We start from the raw sequence: 19,766 nt of genomic DNA on the forward strand, positions 1-19,766 counted from the left end.
AAGGCCTTGGTCCCATTGTCAGCGGTGGCACGAGGCGTGAACTGCCAGCGACCCCAGCGCTCAACCTGCCGGCTCGTGCGCAGGCGGTGCAACTGCACCGGGACGCCACGCGCGCGGAGGGGCCCATGCGCCGGCCTTCCAGTAGCGATAGGGGGGGGGGAGGTCCCCCTCATCGATATTGAAAACTAATTTTCTTGAGAACTGCTTTGTGTGTGTGTGTGTCTAAGTGCTCCCTACCGACACTTGCCCTAAAAGTCCGTTAAGGATATACAGGTGATCTTTGTCTTTGTATGTTTGTGAGTCTTGTGATTAGCATGTACGGCGCGAAAGAAGTTCTACACACAAACACGCATTTAACTTCTTACACCCAGGACCCACGCAAACCAGGCTACGCCACTGGTCCACGTGATATCTCAAACTTCAGTTGAATTGCGTCTATTAATGCAGACTTCGTTAATTGCTTAGCCGCATCACTTCGATGGGACAAGAGCTGCTGACTTGGAGGAATCCTCAACTTCTGATGGTTTAACTCCAATGAAGAGGCCAACATTTCCATCGCAGTGGCCCAACCCAGCCCTGACACGATGTACAAATACAAGAGGTCAAGAGGTCAACATGGCCAACGCTGATGACGCATTGGCCATGATGCTATGCACGGTGCAAAACGAAGTTTATATATAAACAGCTGCAACCGCCGTTCACTACGAAGTGGCGGCGAAATCGCTACGACGCTCGTGCCGCGATAGGTGCACTTTGAGGCAATCACGTGAAGTGTCGGAGGCCCGCTGGCAGGAGGAGGTCACGGAACAGAGCCAGGTGCCGTGTGTTGACCGATAAAGATGGCTGGCCGATGCACCAGCCGTGATCCCCACTTTTGCCAAACTTTACGCGTTTTAGTCGCCCGGCGCTCCGCTCGTTGTTGCGAGCGGGGGGCAGTGAGGCAGTGAGGTGTTGGCAGTGTTTCGGGATGCGGGAGCGAGGAGAGGGGGGTGGCAAGCGATTGGGGGAGGGGGAGCGAGGCTGGCTGGGGGGGGAGGTGATGGACTCGGGTCTCTTTTCAGCTGCTGGTACCAAAAATATCCCTCACTGCCCCTGACTCGGCCCTCCCTGCTCCTGCCGGGACCTGAGCCGGCTCTCTTACACGCGGCAGCTCTCCCGCGGAAACATCGCTGGCACTCATGATAATCTCTAACGTGAGCATCTATCGGTGTATCTCTCTGATAATAACCCTGAGCTCTGTATCTCCTTCAACCGTCTATACGAACGCGTGTGTGTGTGTGTCTCAACCAAAGGCGGCCGGCGGTGGTTCTGGCCACCCACCCCCTCGTGCACCAGAGGTGCTCGCTAACAGCGCTTGCGCCAACAGTTTGTTTCGGCGATCCTGGGGGATCTTTGTCCTTGTCTTTTTGTTGTTGTGGCTCTCAATATGAATATCTGTATGTGCCTCTTGCTATCTCCCTGTGGTACCGATACAAACACGTGTCACTCTCGGAGTAAATACCCGCGTGCGCGTGTCTCTCATGCTCATCTATCTCAAGACGCGGTCGGGCAGTGAGCGCCAGTCCCAGTGAGCGCCGGGAGAAGTGAGGACACGGCACGACCGGGTTCAAATCACGTGGCCACGAAGCTTTGAACTCACAACTCAGCTGTGCTGGCTCAAGTGCGCTGACACGGCCATCGTGAACCCCCCCCCTCCCCCCGAGCCACTTCTGCGCACTCCAACAATGTGCCGCGTGTCACTGATGAGAGCCGTGATGGTTGAAACGAACGCAGGCTCGCCCAGTTAAAATAAACCGAGGCCACCGGGTGAGGCCCCTCGTGTCGGGGCTTACCCCACGCATTTCTGCCTTCTCTGCTCATCGTCGTCCGATCGCCGTGATCTCGTCGACGCGACAACAGCACGAAGTGAACAGAAGCATCACGGCAGCCCTCGCCATTGGACTAATCGCGAGTAGAAGAGAGAAGCCGTGCGGCGACCCATCTCTCTGTCGCCGCCTGCGATAGACGCGCAGATGCCTAATCCGACCGTGTCCAGGAGAAGAATGAAAACCACGCCATCACCCACATTGAATGCTTTTTTGGGCCTAAACTAAACTAAAAACTAAACTATTTTGAAATGCATTTCACCTGGCTATCACAAATGATGGCTCGAACGAGGTGAATTATCGTCACGTGGAGATGTATCGCAGCCAATTACTGTCAAAGCGTGATGTTGTTGATCCTAAACGTGGAGGGGAAAACCGGAAGACCCGGGTACAATTCCACGCGACCACGGGGAGAGAGACATGCAGACTCCAAATATGAGAATCAGAAAATGTACTTCTCCTGGAGGAATCCGATAAGCTATAAAGCTCTTTGTCACACATGTCCAGTAGTTTTCACAGATGTCCAGTAATTGCAATATACAGCAGGCGTCAGGGTCTGGATCAAACCCACGACCTCCTGTGCACCAGGCGAGGATGATAACATCTGCTCGCCACGGGGGCGCCCTGACTCACCCCGACTCTACAGCAACTCGTGGCTTTATTCAAGTCCCCGTTTGATGGCTCTGAATCGTAGCGTCTCCGTCCAGGTGGATTCACTCGCTGCATCCGCTCTGACGGTCACGTTTCACTTGGGATTAAACCCCTGGTGAGAGGGCCCGTCGAGACGAAACTTACCCTCTTCGTCGGAGTCGCAAAACGCATGAACTTAAACACTGATTGAAGGAAATAGTAATTAGTTAAAGAACATCCTCGTGCACGATTAGAATATTAACATATTACAGCAACAAAAACAAATCCCTTAAAACTACTGTGAAGCATTAAGCAACAGTTTTGCGAGGTTACCCCAGTAGCACGATGGGATTTTTGTTGTTGTTGTTTGAGATGCGTTGTAGAGTGAGCTGTTAAGTGCAATTTAGAAGCAATGTCATCTCCACTGTGACGACTCCAATTGGCCGATTAATAGCTGACCGGGAAGACACAGGAAGAGAGAGAGATTTCTCAAAAAGCCAGAGAGACCCAATGCAGTTTCCACGTGCGTGTCGGCCACGTGCCAAGTCATCCACCGACTCTCAACGCAAAACCTGCTTTCTGCACGACGTGGACGGCCTCCTTTGTGGTTGAGCCGTTGTGAGCTACCAGCCCTGAGTTCAGCACCGGTGCAGGGTGCTCCGGTGGGACCCGCGTGGTGAGCGAGTGGGTGCCGAGCTCGCATCCACCGCGGTAGCCGGAGTCGCGCCTACCCCCGCCGCACATCAGCGGTGAATTTTCCACGAACACCGTGGAAACACAAGACGAGCTGGAGCCACGCCCCCCCCACTCCTCCCCCCGCAAACCTCCCGCTCCACCCCATCTCCCTCTCGTTTCCCCGTCTCCCTCTCAAACCTCTCACGTGTCACTTCGCTGTCTCCCCCGTTTATCTCCCGTCTTGATATATATGCCAACCTCGTCGACCCGCAGCCGCTCACCCGCGCAGCTCACCCTTAACAGCGCTCCCTGACTATAGCTCACCTTGTACAGCTCACTCCACCACTCACCACCTCTCCCCGCACGCACCCACTCTCCCCCCCCCAACCCACTCACGTCCCAATGCCTGGACCGCATTCCCCACGCCACTTACACCCCAGCGCTCACCACCCTAACCCACGCCGCAGGTCCATCTCGTAATGATTTTCATGGCTCCTGTCTCCTCCCAACGCCGCACGTCTCCCCGTCACTGCTCCCCACTCGTGCTCTGTTTCAGCGTTTCATGTGGCTCCAGTTACACCCGCGCGCACCACGCACGAAAACCGACGTGGCACTACTGGGGCAAGCGCTGTTGGCGAGCGACTGTTGAGGATGGCCTGGCACAAGAGGCGGTGGTGTTGGTGGTCGTGGTGGACCAGGCGACCCGGGTTCGATTCCCGCTCACGGTCAACACCAGTGACGATTATCTGAACCGATCCTGGGACTCCCCTACGTCGACTCAGCCTCAAACGAGTAACTGGTGCGGTGTGTGAACATCGCCACTAGGGAGACAAAGTCGGCCTTTATAGATGCTCGCCAACAGCACTTGCCCCAACAGTATGTCAGGGCTATACGGGGCATCTTTGTCTTTGTGGCCAGCACCACGCCCGGCCGCCTTTGAGCCTCCAGTGCTGGTGTTTTGCACACCGCACCAGTTGTTCATTTAAGGCCGAGTCGACCCAGGGGTGGGGGGCCCAGAACCGGTTCAAATATTTCGTCACCAAACATTGACTGTAAGCGGGAGACGAACTCAGGTCGCCAGGCTCACAGCGCGGCGCAGCAACAACAACGACCGCCGCCGTTCACCGCAAAGTGGCGGTGACGTCTCCACAGCGCTTGTGCCAGGCTAGGTGCACCTTGAGGCCGCGTGAAGTGTCGAAGGCTATCTGCTGATAGGAAGTCACGGGACAGACCCAGGTGCCATGGGTCGGCCAGCTCAGATGACTGGCAGATGCGCACCACTGTGCAACCTGAGTGATCTTTCTGTGGATTGCCCTTTGTTTAATCACCGCACGAGACTCCGCCGAGGTTCGCGGTGTAGCGCTGGAACTAATCGTCAATGAATTCGATTAATTGATCGACGCATTTTTTGTTGTTGCGACCAATATGATTCATAATTAAGGTTTTTGGGTTAGATCGCGTAAATATAAACGTCTCGTAACCCTCCACCAGCCGACAAAGCCAATTAGTAAGGGGTTTGTCATGTAAACAGCCCACCGGTGTGTTGGAGAGTAAATCCACAACAAATTACAACTACTAAAATTGTTACTCTTAGGTTTTATCGGTAAAGTCACGTAGGTAAAAATAAATAATAATAAAATAAAAATTATAGAAATAATAATAGAAATAAAATAATAAATCACGACGAAGCTTCAAATCTAGAATTACTAAAACTGTTACTCAAATTGTAAAAGTTGTGGATTTACTCTTCAACACACCCGTGGGCTGAAGTGGTAACTAATTGGCGTTCTCTTTACGTGACAAATCCCTTACTAATTGGCTGCGTCGGCTGGTGGAGGGTTAGGACACATTTATACTTACGCGTTCTAACCCAAACACCTTTATTATGGGTGTCACGGGATCTCCATCATCCACTTCCCAGCAAGACGGAGGACTTCGTCGGATTCATTTGGGAGGCCCACGGGAAACGTGTCTGGGTTTGGAACCCAGGAACAGTTCAATGTGACAATGATGAGTAACGTTATGGAGACAAGGGCTGGTTGCATCATGCATGGCTCATTACGCGCTCCGAGACGCACGCACGTACAGGTCGGTGGATCGCCCAGAGATTAGAAACTCACAACCCCTCTGGGCAGTGAGGTGGTCAGGTGAGGGCACGACAGCAAAAGTGAGTTTGTGAACCTCTCAGTCTGCTGCGTGACCTATTTGTTTGACACCCCCCCCCCCCTTCCCATGTATGCGTGGATGGAGCTTTCTCTTCTCCGAGTCCTCCAATTCCCTCACTCACTCTTCCGTTTTTTTGCTCCATTTTTTTTAAATTGCTCAAACGTCCATTTGTGGCAGGACCCTCCTGAACACGAAGCCTTGAGACTCGGCCTTTCGCGGGCATATACAATAAGTGCAACGCAGGCGGAGCCGGCGTAACAAACTTCGTGCGAGAGCCACTCGCAGCTTTCACCCGGCGCCCTGCCTCGACTCCTCGCGACATGCATGGGCTCGTGTAAACGAGCCCCCGCGCAGAATCACGTGAGCGATTGTCGATAAGACACGCGGGGAACGCGTGTGGACAAAGCAGCGTCCAGCAGCCACCTGCGTGCCGCTCTCTCAGCCCCACCACCACCAGCACCACCACTCATCCAACCTCAACCATTGCAAATGACAACACCGCAAGCACAAGACCTGAGGCCGGCCCGGGATTGTAACTAACCTCGCCTGCTGTACAAGGAGGTCGTGGGTTCCATGCTGACGCTGACGCCTGCTGCTGCTGTATATTTGGAGTTTGCTGTGTCTCTCTCCCCGTGTTCGCGTGGATTTTTTTTTTCTCCGGGTCCTCCGGTTTTTCACTCCACATTTAGAATGAATGTCACGCATTTAGAGCATTGGCTGCTGTACATTTCCACGCGATCATAAGCCACTTCAAACTTGATTTGAAGCTTTCGTGACTGCAGGAATTACCACTTGGTTGAGCTATCGCTGGTGATCGCTTCTGAAAAAAAGAGCTGCATAGCTCGGTCGGGCCTTACCCGGTAAAATAATCAGTGGAGAGCAGCAGTAGTAATATACAGATGCAGAACGCCACGTGTAAGTGATGTGATGTGCGACTACGGAACCTGGTCCTCTCTCCTGATCTCCACATCATTGCTCAACATTGGCTTGTGTCGTGTGTGCGTGAGTTGTATTTAGTTAGCATCGAGCTATAGGACCCATAGCTTAAAGAGAGGACCCTTGCCGATAACATCCGGGCAGTTCACCAGCACTGACTCGAGCGAAGCCTGCCTCTGTTGCTGATGAGACACCGCGTGTCGAAAACGGTGCAGAGTTTTGCTTGTGCTGAATCCATGCGGCTGGAATTATTTATATCCAGAAGGCGCCGTGTGGGCCATGGGATCTGTAAAAAAAATTACATTTTTACGTGGAGGGACATTTTCATAAAATCAGGAAGGCGAAATTGCCTGCCTATCTATTCGAGAGAAAAAAAGAACGGGTTGCTTGTACTGAATCAATAACTGCTAAAATTCAACATGTTCTTGTTTGTTTTTAACGTGGCGACATTGTCTGCTTGTTTACTTGGTTCCCGGGGCTCTGCAGTGCGGCACGGCCACGAGCTGCCCTGGTGGAGCACTCAGCGCCACTGGAATTTCAATATTGAGCGCAGTTGAGGCAGTTGAAGCGATGCTGAAAGTTCATCAAATCTCTCTCCCATCACTCCCCACCGCCGCTTCTGTTCACCCAGCTGTAGAAACTGGTTCACCACAGTGAGGCAAAGTGTGCCTACGCCCACCGCTTCCAACGCATCCGGTCAACGTGGAAGAGTAGACCAAACACCCGCCAGAGTTCGCTCTGGTGCAGGCTCTTCCGCCAGCAGTGGCGTGGGTCAACAATTGCAGGGCTGCCCCTTTACCGTTTTACGAACAGCACGACAGCATCACGACACACACCTGCAGGACATACACACCTGCAGGACATACACACCTGCAGTATGACGAAGATAAAGATCCCCCGTATCGCCTTAATTATGCTGTTCGCGCGCACTGGTACAGCACACGAGGGCGTGGGTGGCCAGCACCACAACCGGCCGTCTTTGTCTCCCCAGTGGCGATGTGTTTATGCACCGCACCAGGTACTCATTTGATGCAGAGTCGACCTAGGGGAGGCCCAGGACCGGTTCATATAATCGTCACTGGTGTTGGCCGTGAGCGGGAATCGAATTCGGGTCGTCAGGTTCGTAGCACAGAGCGCTAACCACTACACTACCGCTCCCCACACTACACACCTACAATACACACACACAGACACACCTACAATACACACACACAGACACACCTACAATACACACACACAGACACACCTACAATACATCCACACACACCTACAATGCACACACTGATCCAGTCATCCTCGCAGCAGCGGCTTTCGGCTCAGCCATCGAACAAAGACGGCGGCCCTCGCATCGTCGCGCGGCGCTTTCAGATGCCCTGCTTCTGTGGCCGTCTGGAACGCTCTTCCTCCCGACATGACGAAGCCACTGGAGCTGTACACTTTTAAATAATCTCGATTGACAAACTCATTTCGTGACAACTGCTTTTTGTCTTTAGTTTGTTGTCCTTCCCCCACAACCTCCCGACGAGCGCGGTTGGCTCCGCACGGTGTGAAAGAAGCTCAACGTGCATCCATCGCATCAGCACGTCATCGAATCGAGTGACTCGCCGAGATCTTCCGCGCACGTTCCCGGCGAATGAACGAGTCGCCCTCTCCAGAAACCGGCACGAGAACGCCGCGCGCGGATGGTGCCAACGCGGCGCGCAGCGCCTTGCCCTGCACTTGTGATCGCATTTCGGAAGACGAGTGACATTGAATGTCTGACAAGTTCACTCGCTCACTCGCTCACCGACTCGCTCATCCGTTCATGGACTCACTCGCTCACTCACCCGTGTGTACAATCACGCACACTTACACTCACAGACTCACTCGCTCACTCGCTCACCGACTCGCTCACCGACTCGCTCATGGACTCACTCGCTCACTCACCCGTGTGTACAATCACGCACACTTACACTCACAGACTCATTCGCTCACTCGTAAATTCACACACACACACTGGTCACCCACCACTCACCCATTCACACACACACACACTGATCGCCCACCACTCACCCATTCACACACACACACTGATCACCCACCACTCACCCATTCATGCACTCAATTGCGCGCCTGCTGATTTCACCCCGTCTGTCACTCACGCAGACTCGCACTCACTCACCCACTCATTCACTCACGCAGTTCATCCGACACTCACCCCTCTGCGTCGCACCTCCGATTAGCACGGTTGGCTACGTACGGTGCGAAAGAAGTTCAAGATACAGTCTATACGTTCCCCTTCATTCACAAATTCACCCACTCACTCACTCACTCATCCCGTCACTCACTGACTCACTCACCCACTCACACACTCACTCGTCCACCCACCCACCCCTGTCACTCACTCGTCCACTCACCCACCCACTCACCAACCCACCCACCCACTCACCCACTCACTCACTCACCCACCCACCCACTCGTCCACCGACCCACTCACTCACTCACCCACCCACTCACCCACTCACTCACCCGGCAAACTCACCGGGAAGTGTAACTGGATGGCGTTGGTTGGATGCGCAGTCAACCCGGAGTTGTCCATCCTGAACTCGCTCACGAAAAACCTTGCACCACCGCGGCCCCGCAACTTACCGCGAAGTCAAGCGGGGAGAGCACGCGTCTGCAACCCTGTCTACGCGCTGCAATACACACCCCGCTAATTAAACAACAACGACGACGCAACTCGCTACTCCATCACGACTCGGGATGTGGACAAACGCGCGGCCCGATCGAGACTCTTGAGCCGCTCAGCGTGGCGCCGTTACGGTTCGAGCCCCGTTTGAGTCTGACGCGTGGTGGGTGGTGGGTGGTGAGTGAGTGGGGTGGTGGGTGGTGGGGTGGTGGGGGGGGGGTTACGTTGACCGTAGTAGGGGGGGGGGGTGTGGGGGGGCTCTACGCGGAACCGCTGCCGTGTCCCGTGGTGAGAGCGCGCTTCGGAGTGAGCGCGCGGCGTGTCCGCATGCACCGAGGTGGAAGAGATGGCGGGAGGGAGAGGGGTGGGTGTGGGGGTAACGATGGGGGGGGGGGGTGTAGATAAGAGCACACGCACACAGCCCGCTCCCCTGCCTCGCAGACGCCGACACACGCACGAGTGTACAGACACATACTCAGATGCCTTGCAGACTCTTTGGGGCAAGTGCTGTTAGCGAGCACCTATGAAGACCGGCACGACACATGAAGGGGCGGGTGGCCAACGCCACGGCCGTCCGCATTTGTCTCCCCAAGTGGCGATGTTGACACCCCGCACCGGATACTCATTTGAGGATGAGTCGACCTAGGCGAAGCCCATGACCGGGGATCAGTTAATCGTCACTGGTAGTGGTCGTGAGCGGGAATCGATTTCGGCTCGCCGGTTTCGTGGCGCAGCACGAATCACTGCACCGCCGCTCCCCACACTGTCAGTGCAACCACCAGCACCACCAACAACCCTCTAATGAGCACCAACCACCAGCACCACCAACAACCGTCTAATGAGCACCAACCACCGGCACCACCTCCACAGGCCGCCACGTGCCTGTACAGGCGGCGTGCACGCCAGGCTCTGGTGACGCGCGCGACACCTGCTGCTCATGTCAGCCGTGCGCGCGTGGCGGGGGTGGTGGTGGTGGTGGTGATGATGTTGGTGGTGGTGGTGGTGATGTTGGTGGTTTTTTCTGTAAAGTCACGTAGGTAAAAAATAACGGTTCCACCTGAAGACGGAAGCTTGTGTTGCCTCCGAAACGTCGTGATTTTTATTTTACTTTTATTAATTTTATTTTTTACCTACGTGATTACCGAAAAAACCTAAGAGGATGTTGGTGGTGGTGGTGATGATGGTGATGGGGTTGTTGGAGCGCTGTTGCCCGTAGTGCTGGTGAGATGATGTTGGGATGGTGGTGGTGGTGGAGGAGCGATATTGGGATGACGTTGGGGGCGATGTGGCGGCGACGTGGTTGACGATGTTGAGATTATATTTAGAATGATTCTGTGGTGATGTTCAGATCATGGTGTTGGTGACGGCTTGGGGTATTGTTGGAGTGATGTTAGAATGACGAGTCGTGTTGCGGTGATGTGGTGGTGGTGGTGGTGATAGTGCATTGAAATCATGGTGGTGATGGTTGGGCGGTCGTGCTGGAGTGATGTTCGAATGATGTTGCGGTGGTTGTGGTGGTGCTGCGTGCAGGCTGGAGACAGCAGGGCGTGTGGGGGGGGACAGACAGTACCCACAGCCAGATACCCCACCAAGCACGCCAGAAATAGCCTCCCTCAAGCCCCTTCAATAAACCCAACACCGCACAGCACGCCGGCTCTCAGCCCAGCGGGACCGTGCGGGAGAGAGAGAAAGAGCGCCCGGTGGCGCGAGCTCCAATCACAACGCGCTCCACGTGGCCGATAAAGGACCCGCAAGGGGGTTGGTGCCGGACAGCCGCCATCTCCCGCGACGACGCGGGACATGCGGACAAAGGACAACCTGGGGAGAGAGTAGAGACACACGCGGAGAGACAACGAGCGAGAGACGAGGTCGGGGAGACGAGACGGTGGGGGGGGAGAGGCGGCAGAGGGATGCCCGGAGAGTAGAGACCAGGCGGAGAACGCCGGTGGCGACAGGGACACTCGTGGTGAGGTTGCGAGAAACGGGGGTATAGGGGGGGGGGTCAACACAACAGGGGCAACCGTAGAGACATCCGCAGCGGCAGCAACACGGCGGCGACACGGAGAGACGCAGGGCCACGCCGCACATCCATCCGTTGCAAGGCCCGCGGGCCGCTGGTGGCCTTCCAGTGCGGCCCCACGACAGCACACGCCACGTGACAACACCTCCCCCCCCATCATCGTCGTCGTCGTGCTGCTGTTGAACCCAACAATTGGTTCAAATGGTGTGGCGGCCCTCACACACTGATGATGTCTCATCGGTGAAAGTGTCCAACCCCCCCCACCGCCCGCGCCTTGAAAACGAGTGAAGACCATCGCGCCAGGGACTCTGCCCCCAGGCCGCCTTGCCCACAGACAAAGGCGTAAATTCAGGAAGGAAAAAACCCCAAACAAAGCCGTGAACATCGACCGATATACTCCCCGTGCTCCGTGCGGCGTGTTCAGTGTCACCTTACAGGCTTCTGTGTGTGCGCGCATGGGAGTACGCGTGCGTGCTTTCTACGTATGTGTGTACGTGTGGGGAGCGGTGGCGCAGTGGTTAGCTCACTGCGCTACGAACCGATCCGAGTTTGATTCCCGGGCGACGGCTGCCATCAGTGGCGAATGATAGACACCAGCGCCGTGCGTGACGCAGGTGAGAGTCGGTGATGGCCACATCAATTCTCTCGTAGCGGCCTCAACAGGTGCTCGCTAACGAACACTTGCCTCAACAGCCTACAAGCCTACAAGGGGGACCTTTGTCTCTCTGTGGTGCGTGAGTGTCCGCGTAGCAAGCGTACTGCATGGCGATGCAATCTCGTTGGTGCCGATTCCAATCACGAGTGCTCGCTTTGCTTGTGTGAGGAATCTTGGAGTGTCCGGAGAGAACACGTGCACACGAGGGGATGCGTCACATCAACATTGCCCTGCAGGGTCCAGCATGTGCCCCCCCCCCCCCCCCCGTTAGACTAACGTATAGAGCTTACTCGCACATGCACCTAACATTTTATTCTCTGGCGCCTCCAGCGTTTCGTTCACGGCCGTTAAATACTCCGTTTGTTAGTGGTGCAGTAATTTATACCCACGTGACTTTACCGAAAGAACCAAAGAGTATGGATTTCTGCAGTCACGAAAGCTTCTAATCAAGATTATTCCTGCAAGGGCCCCGTAATATCGTAATATCGTCATATCGTCCAATGCAATATCGCCGTTTTTTTTCAATCTTTGTCGTTGTTGCGGGCTGCACTCAAGCACCACGGATCTCCCGTGTGAAATAGCCGTCTAGCTGCCAAAACGGGGACTGTCCGTGGAACAAACAAAACAAAACACTCTAACAACTCGAAACTCAAACCCGCTCGGCGCATTGCCATCTTCAGAGCTCCAGGCTAAACCTCCCAGGCGCCGTTGTGGATTTACGAGAATCTCATGGAGCCTCGACTCTGCTGGCAGAGAGAAGATGCTGGGTCTCCCTAAATCTCGGGGTAAGAAGGGGGCCTGGGGTGAGAGGGGGGGGGGGTGAGAGGGGGGGTTGAGAGGGGGGTAAGTGGGGTAACAGATAAGAGAGAGGGGGGGGGTCTCACATTCCTTTGCGTAATCGCGCTATCATCTCTCTTCTCGTCTGAGCCAGCGACTCCGACTTCGCTGCCGATCGCCGCTGTAATTATTATTATTTTTGCTCTCAATGAGGGCAGAACGGCCCGTACAAAGATCCCCCGCGTAGCCTTAATAGACTGTTGGGGCAAGTGCCGTTTGCGCGTCGCACCTATGAGGTCCAGAATGGCCCCCACCACGCCCGGCCGCCTTTGTCTCCCTAGTGGCCGGTATACACAAACGTGAACGCACGCGCAACAACAGCCACTATTCACAATGCGACAGCGCTAAGTGTCGGTGACGTCACCACAGCCCTTGTGCCAAGCTCGGTGCACTTTGAGGTGAAGTGCGTAAGGCTCGCTCCTGGCAGGTCGTGGGACAGACCCGGGTGCCGTGGGATAAACGACAGAGATGCCTGGCACGATGCACTCACTGGCAAAACAACACAGATCCCCCGTGTGGGCTGAATGGTTTGTCGGGGCAAGTGCTGTTCAGCGAGCACCTATTACGACCGGCACGGCACACCGATTTTTACACACCGCGCCAGGCAGCCATTTCAGTCTGAGTTGACCTAGATGAGGTCCCCTGGTCCGGTTCAGATATTCGTCACCGATGTTCGGCCGTGAGTGGGACTCAAACTCGGGCCACCGGATCAGTAGCTCAGCGGCTAACCACTACGCTACCGCTCCCCCCCCCCCACACACCACGTGTGTGAAAACTTTCATTTGTAATGTCGCCTATTTTTGTTATTATTATACATTAACAATCAGAGAAGACTCCGACAACAGTGTACGTTTGAACCCAGACGGGTAAAAGGATTTAATCAAATGATAAAATATACAGTTCCACACTCTGTAACATTTACAGTATGTATGTTGAATTATTTTCGCGAGGAAGGACAACAAACTAAAGACACCCCGCGTGTCTGCCGTCACTGTGACTCTATTATTATTAATATTGTCGTTCTACAACTTGTCGAGCTCTCACAAGCCAGCCGCTCTCTCTCTCTCCAAGCTTCACTGCCCTTCCACCGCTTTGCATCTCCCCTTCAATTCCCCGAACTGACAGCCTTCGTGGCTGCATAATGCAGGGTTGTTTTTTTGGGTTAGATCACGTAAATATGTGTCGTTAAACCCGCCACCACCCGACACAGCCAATTAGTAAGGTTTGTCACGTATACAGAACGTGCCAATTCGTTACTAGTGTGGTGCCGTTGTTCGGCGGTCTGGTTATCACCATTGATTCTTACCTGCAGTAGCGAACATGTGCCAACAGCGGGTGGTAGACAGGATAGGTGGGATGAGTCGGGCCGTTGGGCCACCAGGGACCCCAAGAGGGGGGCTGGGGAGGGGGATTCCGTTACATTCCAGGGCCCCCTAGAGAGTTCGAGAAGGAAGGTTTGGCTCGGGGGGGAGAGACTCTGGAACGGGTATAAAAGCCGGACCTCTGAACGGGTCCGGCAGTCATCGTCCACCTGAAGACCTGGATATCTGGAGATCTGAAGAACCACTCTGAAGAGCTGAAGCGAAGAGCCCAAAAGGGCCCCGCACCCCTGGCTAGGGTCGGGTTCAGAGTTCACCAGTCTAGCGTAGAGCTCTAACCAGAGTGAGGGCACATTAGTCCGGAGGGTCTACATCCTTCGGGTATAGGGTGTAAGGGGCCATTACCCCTTTGTGTTGTGTACGTGTTGCCTCCAGCAAGTCTCGCTCTCCCTGCCTACCCACTACACGAGCACAGCACTAACCGGTTGTGTGTTGGAGAGCAAGTCCACAACATTTACAATCCGACGTTTCGCCGGTAATTACAGCCGGCATCGCCATGCGGCGGCCGTGGCTGTCCGCCGAGGACACTCGGCACGTCACGGCCACGAGCTGTTGGGGCTGGAGGAGGCTCTGCGCGGTGCTGTTGGTATTCACATTCAGCAACCACGAGTCAGGGGGCTCTCATCACTGTCAGTTGACCGGCGTGGTGCCACATCCTTCACAGTACACCCCTTCGATTCCCTCATTCACGAGGCAATAGATTCAAAGGGATTTGTGTTTTACTACAAAAGACAAAGATCCCCCCGTGTAGCCTTAACATACTGTAGGGGCAAGTGCTGTTAGCGAGCACCTATAAAGGCCGGCACGGCACACGAGCGGGTGGGTGGCCAACACCACTCCCGGCCGCCTTTGTCTCCCTAGTGGCGATGTTTACACACCGCACCAGGTACTCGTTTGAGGCTGAGTCGACCTAGGGGAGGCCCAGAACCGGTTCAAATAATCGTCAGAAGTGTTGGCCAAACATGCACACACGTGCATATATGAGCACGTACATTGACACACACCAACACGCACAGACATTGTGTGTGCAGCCACACACACACTGCAGGCTACACCAGGCCGCCGTGTTCATATATCCAGCACCACGCACGTCCGCCTTTGTCTCACTGACCACTGTGTGAAAAGGGCGTGCGATTTCTCCCCGGTGTCTGCCCTCGTACGCATTAAGAATGAACATCCGTTTAGATGATTTGGCTGCGACTGTGACTTCCCACGTGTGATGATGATGATAAAGCCACTTTGATGAGCGATCGTGCGTTGCCAGCTCGCCTCGAGAAAAGAGCTCATCGCTCAGGGGGCTTTAACTGCTCCGCTCGCTCGGAACGGAGAGGCTGTGTCAATGCTGCCCCCTACAGTCACTCGGCCAGGACGTCACAGTCCTTCTCCGCCTGTTCAACAACAACAACCGCCATTCGCCACTAAGCGGCGGTGACGGCACCACGACGATTGTGCCAGGCCAAGTGCACCTTGAGGCCACGTGAAGTGTCGCACGCCCGCTGGCAGAAAGTCACGGAGCAGACTTAGCGGGTGCCACGGGTCGACTGACTGAGATGACCGAGATGGCTGGCTGATGCACCACCTGTGCCCCCTACTGTGCCAACTTGCTGTGCTTTAGTCACCCGGCACTCCGCTCGTTGTTGTGAGCGTAGTTCCTCTGCCGTCCGTTGTTGCTGGAGGGCGACTGCCTCCAACTGCCCAGTAGCGTCCTTCACGAGCTTCCTCCACAGAGGCCGATCTTGACACCGCTGGTACCAGTCATCGGCAATTCCACTCCACGTCCTCCTGTACCACATCACTCCATCTCTTCTCCCCCCTCTGTCCGCCTATACACCACCACGTGCACGCGCTACCCTTGTACCCAACAGCGCCCAGACACGTGGAGGGGGAGTCGAGTCAACAACAAAGACGGCGGTCACCGCAGCGCGCGCTTTCAGACGCGCTTCTGCGACCGTCTGGAACGCTCCTCCCTCCGGTATTAGGAAGCCACTGGGAAATACGCACTTTTAAGTCATCTAGTTTGAAAACTCACTTCTTCGGGACAGCCTTTAGCGTTTAGATTGTTGTCCTTCCCACGCACCTCCGATTAGCACGATTTTTCTACGTGCGGTGCGAAAAAAGTTCAACACGAGCATTGCGTAAATAAGGAACGACACAGGAGCAAGAGAGGAGAGAGAGAGAGAGAATGGAGACTAAGAGGGAAAGGATGGGAAAGGAACTGAGAAACGGGAGCACAGGATCAGAAGTGCGAGGGAGATGAGGAGTGGGAAGGAGGGAGATGCTGCATGAGGGTATCGACGCTACTGCACAGAGCGGCGTCTGTTGTTAAAGGGGGCGGAGGGGAAAGAGGAGGGTTTTGGGAATGGGGTGGCCACCCAGAGGTCACGTGATTGACAGGGGGCTTCAGCTGATTTAAATACAGAGGTGTGTTCATGTTCTCTGACAGCTGTCAACGTGTACCTCCGTTTAAATGAGCAATCACTGAGCGAGTGGTGGTAATTTCACTCTCTTATGGCGGGAACCTGTACATCCATAGAGCGATCACTGTTGACTTCCAACTATGTGGTACCTATTGTATTGATCTTTTTGGATGATGGGCTGAGTCGACCTCCGACAAAGCGATGTGAAATTGTTCCATTAGAAAACGATGATACTGAAATCATGCCACTGCTGTTGCTACTGCCGCTGCTGATGATGATGAGCATCGGTAAAGATGCTGCTGGTGATGATCATTAACATTAGGACGGTGCTACTTTTGCTGCTGCTGATGAAGACGACGATGAATATTCTCATTCTGACCGTACGTGTACTGCCCTTCCGGGCACTGATGATGACGAATACTAAGCTGCTGCTGATGATTATGAAGAAGCTGCTGCTGCCGCTGCAGCTGATGATGATGATGCTGTGGTCCTATTTAAGTGCCGGCACGCGCACAAACGCCGCCGTGAACTCCCCGCGGCCCGCCCAGACGCGGCGCCCCCACTCCGAATGCGGACAACTTGAGGGCGCATTTCCAAACCCTCCGTGCACCTCGGTGACGTCACCGCCCCCTTGACCTCGGGGGAGCTGATTGCGCTTTGAGCGGTAAATGTGGAGCGGGGAGGCGGGGAGTTTAGAGGGGGGGGGGTAGGGATGGGAGGGTCGAGGGGGGCGATTCGAGGGTGTAGGGAGGAGGAGTGGGAGAATGGGGCGGGGTATTGGAGGAGGAGTGGGAGGCTGGGGCGGGGTATTTGAGGATGGAGGGGAGAGATGGCGGGGGGTGGATGGAGAGCAGAGATGGGAGTATGGGGTTAGGGACGGGAGGAAGGAGGGGACGATGGGAGAATGTGGAGGAGGTTGGAAGGAGGTGGGAGGATGGGGTGGGGGGAGAAATGGAAGGATGGAGCGGAGAGGGGTGGGATGATCGCGAGGAGTTATTGGAGGATGGCCTAAGTTTAACCCTAACCTAACCCAGACCAGGACCATACTCTAACCGTGACCTTAATCCTGTCCGAACAGTGACGTAACCTATACTGAACTATACTTAACGTAACTATACTAACCGCTACCCCGAAATCTGACCGTGACCCGAGCCATGACCTAACCCGAATTCGAACCCTGACTTAACGCTAAATATAATCTCCTCTCCCACATTTAACCACAACCCTGACCGCGATCGGTCCTCGCCATATACCCACGACATCGTAAACACCGGCACCTCCGATGAGCATGGTTGGCTACGTACGGTGCGAAAGAAGCGCAACGTACCGTATATAACAGGCACGCAAATCTCACGCGATCTCTTACAATCATACTGTAAACACTCCTGATGTCCTGTAATATTTTTTTTTGTCATTGACCAGAAGTTGGGAATAGGTGGGACATGAATACACACCACGCAATACATACCCAAAAAACATAAATCTGCAAACAATTACCCTTTAACAGAAAGTCAAAGTTTTGTTTTTAATCGGCGTAACCTCAATTGGAGAGGCTCAAAACGCGTTTAAGGGACCTATCGTTTGTGAAGTCTCGCTAGGGACGCCGAGTGACTGATGGTAGTATCACAAATTGACGCCGGTTAACACGGAACCTTTCACGACCAATGCCATTAATAAAAACAGGGGTTGGGGGGGGGGTTTGGGGTTAGATCGCGTAAATATATAAATGTGTCGTTAAACCCGCCACCACCCGATACAGCCAATGAGTAAGGTTTGTCACGTGAACAGAACGTGGCCAATTAGTCACTAGTACAGCACACCGGTTGTGTGCTGAAGAGCAAAGCCTCAACATTTACAATCAAAGTACGACGTTTCGCCAGTAATTACTACCGGCATCATCAGGCGGCAGCCAAATCTGGCTGCGATATAACACAAAATAAGTAATATTTTAAAATACTTTTTTTAAAACACGCTTTAATGAAATGTACCGTACTCATAATGGCAGAACTCCATGACTCTAGGACGTGGCCGCAAAGCTTGCCATAACGTAAGGGACCGTGGTGATTTACAGCTAGCGTGAGTTGAGCGTGGACAATTAGACCCCAGCCGAAACATAACATATAAAAATGATGGTTTAAACATTTTTAAAATAGAATATAGTATTGTCATCAGTATGACATAAGTATACCAAGTTTGCAGGCGATACCACATTGGGAAATGGGTTAAAATCGAGTTACAAGATTTGAGGATACGACAAGAACAACAACAGACAGCGTGAGTTCAATAAAAGCGTGTAATAAAAAAAAACCTGTATTATGGATGATATAGTAGATAAAGATTTTTTAATATCGTTCCGATATTTCTTCAAATTATCAAATCATCACCAACCCACTCTTGATGCATCGCAAATTGACAGGGCGAGCGCAAGGAGGCCGACCCTGCGTGCTTGGTAATCTTCGACAAAGGTCCGACTAAAACACACGACACATTTATATATTTACGCGATGTAACCCAAAAAACCTCCATTACGGATAAAACGCACGAGTCGGAATCATTGGGCAGTGTTTCCAAGTCGCGACATCGTCTCTCACCGACGCCCGCATGGGTTAACGATTAGCATTGTTGAGCACTGATGATGATGGCGCCTCCTCTTCTCGCTCCGTGAACACCCACGGTGACTGGCAGACCCGAGACGAGAGAGAGACACGGAGAAGAGATAGGCGCTGCCCAGAGAGCGGATTCGGTCTTTAATTTGAATTCAATGCTGGAGAGCGGCTTAATGACGCGGTTGCCACTGAGCGGGCCTCTCGGCTGGGATTGATTCTCAGCGGTAGAGACGCGAGGAGTGAAATTGAGTAGGTGGAGACTCTACAAGGATTCACAAACACACACACAAACAAAGATCCCCCGTTTCGCCTTTAACAGATTGTTGACGCAAATGCTGTGAAGGCCGGCACGGCGCACGAAGGGGTTTGTGGCAAGCACCCCAGCGGTGTTGTTTACACATCGCACCAGGTACTCGGGAGGCCCAGGATCGGTTCGGATATTTGCCACTGTTTATTCGTCGTGAGTGGGAATCAAACTGGGAGCGCCGGATTTGTCGCGCAGCGTGCTAATCACTGCGCCACCACTCCCCCCCCCCCACTAACTCATACACAACGCTTGTTACCAGGCGAGGTGAAATTTGAGGGTATGCCGTGTGAAGTGTCGAAGGTTCGCTGCTGGCAGGCCACGGAACGGACACAGGTGGTATGGGTTAACTTAGATGACTGGCAGCTCAACATCTGTGGGAGGGAACCGAAGTTTTCCTTCCACGTGATCGACTATTTTGCTAAGCGATTCATTATAATCTAATAAACCTGCCATCATAGAGACGCGGAGATCAGAGTAGAGACTGCGGCACAGGCGCGGTCCCCAGCAGAGCCACAGGTGTCCCATGCAGAGTCGCCACCCCAACACGTGCTCCTTTAAGAGCCGTCATCCTCAACACGTGTCCCCTTAAGAGCCGTCACACCAAC

At 54.0% G+C, this 19,766-nt stretch overlaps 1 protein-coding gene across 1 annotated transcript in view; it reads right to left on the minus strand.

Moving 5' to 3' along the window:
- Positions 1–19,766, minus strand: part of LOC144733276 (voltage-dependent L-type calcium channel subunit beta-1-like) — an 89,406-nt gene that overhangs the window by 68,298 nt on the left and 1,342 nt on the right. The window lies entirely within an intron of this gene.

The sequence above is a fragment of the Lampetra planeri genome, chromosome 2 (genome assembly GCF_965212315.1).
Source record: "Lampetra planeri chromosome 2, kcLamPlan1.2.h2, whole genome shotgun sequence".
NCBI lineage: Eukaryota > Metazoa > Chordata > Hyperoartia > Petromyzontiformes > Petromyzontidae > Lampetra > Lampetra planeri.